The sequence below is a fragment of the Oryza glaberrima genome, chromosome 1, assembly GCF_000147395.1.
Source record: "Oryza glaberrima chromosome 1, OglaRS2, whole genome shotgun sequence".
In the NCBI taxonomy this organism is placed as follows: Eukaryota; Viridiplantae; Streptophyta; class Magnoliopsida; order Poales; family Poaceae; genus Oryza; species Oryza glaberrima.
Window position 1 is genome coordinate 18931720 of NC_068326.1, and position 4000 is coordinate 18935719.

The window sequence follows — 4000 nt, forward strand, 5'->3', positions numbered from 1 at the left end:
GTTTCTTTCTGGTGAGCCACTGCTGCCGACCTCTGCTGTTCTCTGCTGCTGGCGATTTCATCTACTGCTGCTGCTGATCCTTGTCGCTGCTGCTGTGCTAACGTCTTGCTGCTGCGCTAACGTTTTGCTGCTGCAACAGCGTGTTTCTACTTGGTGTTGCCAACAGCAGGAAGGAATAGAGGGAGAAGAGGAAGAACAGATAGGAACAAGTTAGGAAGAAAAGAAAAAGGAACTTGGGGATTTTTGTGAATTCACAAATTTCTCGGGTTCATGTCAAATTGAGTTGTTCGCTTAAAGGGTAATCTTCAACTAGTCCCTTGTTGCACTTGTTTTAAACAAAACTCGAGTTTAGCATTTGACAGTTCAAATTTAGCTTTCTGATCGGTAGGCTGAAATCTTGCTCTCGGTTCATTAGTCTTCTGACAACATTTAGTTCATGTGCTATTAGTTGATATGCTAGACGAAATTAACATAACCTTTTCTTTGTTCAAACTGCCATACTTATCTGGATAAAAAAAAGGTGGTCTCAAGTTATGCATGGGCAATTTAGGTTATATTTTTTGCACTACAATTATGTATCTGGTGTTCTGAGGGACCAGATGGATTCATTTTTCTGAGGTGCTCACTGCATATGGTCATGTTGATTAGGGTCTTGATTCTGTTCTAAAAATGTGTACAATATGTCGATCCATCGAATTCTTTCTGCTAATGCTCTTGATTTTGTACAGTTGACTGGGTGCAGCTTTCTCTTGGTGTGCTTCTGCCTGCCATGGCAAGGCCAACAAGATGGGATGAGGCTCCGCTAGATAGAGGGGATTGAATTGAAATCAGAGTTTACTACTTGTGAGGTGAACTCAGATTTACTACCTTTTGTAGTTGATCAGCATCGCCAGCCCTGATCTGCATCGCTATATTAGTTACCGATATGATAATGCTAAATATTATGCACATGATTCTGGAATTATGGTTGGGCTTGTGTTCGTGTCGTATAAGTTACCGATGCTGAATTTTACTAGCAATATTCACAGTCTAGGAAATATGGATCTTGTCGACATTTGATGTCGCTATTCCGGTGTTTGCATGGTATGGGGATCGTTGGTACTAGGGTATACGCGAGACTGAGGTAAAAGAGACGGAGACGAGGGTTTTTATACAGGTTCGGGCTCCTGAATTATCAGGTAATAACCCTACATCCTGTTGGCCGAAGTCGGTCGTTGCTCTTATTCATCATAATCACACCAGTACAATATTTGGGGTAGCCTATTTAACTGTTGTCGACATGGCGGTCTGAAGGTCTGACTCGTAGTCGATAACAGGGTAGTCTTCCTCCTCGAATCCGTGCCCGGGGAGATCAGAGATAACGCTTTTGTCTCTCCTGACAGTAACCGGAGACACCGTAGGGGACTAGCCGTGCTTATCCCTAAGTCGATATCCGGTGGCTTGTCTTGGCGTATGTTGGCTTGTACGTTGATCTTATGTCTTAATCTATTGTTTTGTGTCTTCTATGGTGGGTGTCGATTGAGGTGGTCGTGTCCCCTCTCCTCCTAGAGGGTCTTGTATTTATACCATAGGTATCCCCTTGTCCAAGTAGAACTAGAGAAACCAATATGGATACAATCCGAGTAGTCCTTGTCGTTTCTATGTAGAACTATGGTTGTCTTTCCTTATCCGGAACTCCTCCTATATCCGTAGGTTATTTCCGTATAGGACATAGTATGTGGTGGGTCCTGTCGAGATTTAGTCAACTACTATTAGGTATGTGGTATTCATAACCCTGACAGATCTTTTGGCTACTGCTGGTTATAATGCACATTTTTTTTTTGTTACTGCAACAACATCCCTGAATTTTGTTTGTAAGCGTTTCGTTATCTATGAGGAACACGATAGCTTGAGACTATAATCAATTAGTACCTTTTACACTTGCGAAATTATATCAGACTATAAATGAATTTGAGAAAAAAATATATTTTTGAAAAATGGCAAATATCTAGTCCAAGGGCAGAAGCGATCTGCATCCCGTGCTTGTGATGAAACGGAAATGTTCTTCTGAAGCATCTGCATCCTGCAATATTATGGTCTATGCTTTTTGTCTGATTTCTTTTTGTTGGAACACGGTCCTCTCCCTGTGGTCTGTGATTTTCAAACTTGAGATTATATCCTTATTTTGCAAGTTTCTCTTTCCGATTGGATAGCAGTTTTCCAAATTTTGTTGTTGAGAGGAGCACATCGATCGATTTCTTCTGAACTTCTGACTAGATATGTTTTTGATAGAACATACTTCTTCAGGCTGAGGTTTGAATTCTACTGATGTTACTAAATTCTAATTCTTGCAGACGTCAGCAGCTGCAGTGTGCACCCTTGCAGGAGGCACAACTCGATGGCAAGGTGGTTGGTAATTGGTCTGCTGAAGATGTACATGTTCAGAGCTCATTCAGATCTGAATTTTCTTTCTAATCGTGAATTTGTTTGTGTTCAGAAACTAGAAAAGGACGACAAGAGAAGATTATGCCAGTGGTGGTGGCGCCACTAGAATGCCATCCTGGTCGTCATCCTCGACATGGGCATCGTCAAAGCTCGTCGCCGGTGGCCAACCTTCACCCCTTGCCAGAATTGGATAAACAATGATGGGAATAGTAGTGCTGGACCATGAGCTGGTGGATTGATTTTCTTGTGGTTGATAACTGAGTCTGGTGCCGGCCATATCCATCATTGTTGGTGGTGTTGTAATTTTTTTATTTGTATTTGTGCATTCTACCAATGTTTCGTATTGCGTATGTGATCAGATAGTTGTTGTAATATAAAATCTTGTCCAAACATTTCCCCGGATGTTAATAAATCTTTTACTCCTGTAGTCTAGGAGTAATTTGTTTACTGAAAAAAAGTCTAAGAGTAATTTATTTACTCAATGAAGGTGCGTGAAGAAAAGCACAAAGTAATTTATTTACTGAGATAAGACTGTAATAATATTTGTTGCTATATCAAAAGTTCTTTACTTCTTACTTGACAGTAATTTATTTACTTACAACCTTGCGGATTCTGATAGGTCAGATGGTTTTGTGCAGGGCGTATTAAATGAATAGTAATTCGTTTACTAATTGAAACCACAAATACTAATAGTAATTGCGCACTAATTAAATTAATAGGAAATTGTTTGCTAATTGAAAATGTGGGTACTCGTAGTAAGATGATTACTCAATCACACGAAACTTTTTCCTTCGTGATAATGCGATCAAGGATGTGATTTTGTAAGCATCTATCTGTTATAAAATATTTGGGTGATCTCATCCATCTATATGGATAGAGCAGCAATCAATTCTGGGACACGATATCTATCTGTTATGAAATATTTGGGTGATCTCATCCATCTATATGGATAGAGCAGCAATCAATTCTGGGACACGACGGTTGGTCATGTCCCACACCTCTTCTCGCCTCACGGCGATTCTAACAATGGACGCGATGGTTCCCAAACCATCGTGTCTCTGTTTGCCGCCTCTCTCCCCCCTATATATTGTAACATTGTTTATCAATAAAGGATCGCTCATTCATTCTCTACATTCTTGTGTGCAATTCTCTCTCTCACTCAATCCCTCTCGCTCAATCAATCTTATACACTTTAACACGTTATCAACACTTTCGCTCTCGCGAAGGAGATCGCAAAATGAAAGAAGGAAGAACATCGCTTTTTTGATCTACAGGAAAAGCGAAGAACAGAAGAAACGCCTTTTATCTCAAGAAAAAGCGAAGAACAAAAGGTATGCCTACCTTTATTTCCATCCTCGATGCCGTTCTCGGCATCCCTCGCCATGATCACGCACGCCGTCTTTGCCATCTTCGTCAACGATCGACGAGGAGGACGCGCCGGGATCCCGTGGTGGGGGTTGGTGGCCGGCGCCACTACCGTCGCCGCCGTATGGCTGCCACTCCGATCGTGGCTGCCCCGCCGGTCCCTGACGCGCTTACTCCTCCACCGATTGCTGCACCTTCTCCTCCAAGAACT

The 4000-nt window shown here is 41.8% G+C and overlaps 1 long non-coding RNA gene across 1 annotated transcript; it reads left to right on the forward strand.

The window, feature by feature from the left end:
* The first annotated feature begins 272 nt into the window (after positions 1–272).
* On the forward strand, positions 273–2935 carry LOC127760500 (uncharacterized). The gene is made up of 4 exons (XR_008015087.1): positions 273–298; positions 729–848; positions 2334–2385; positions 2477–2935. It is a non-coding gene; the product is annotated as an uncharacterized LOC127760500 (long non-coding RNA).
* Positions 2936–4000: the final 1065 nt, after the last annotated feature.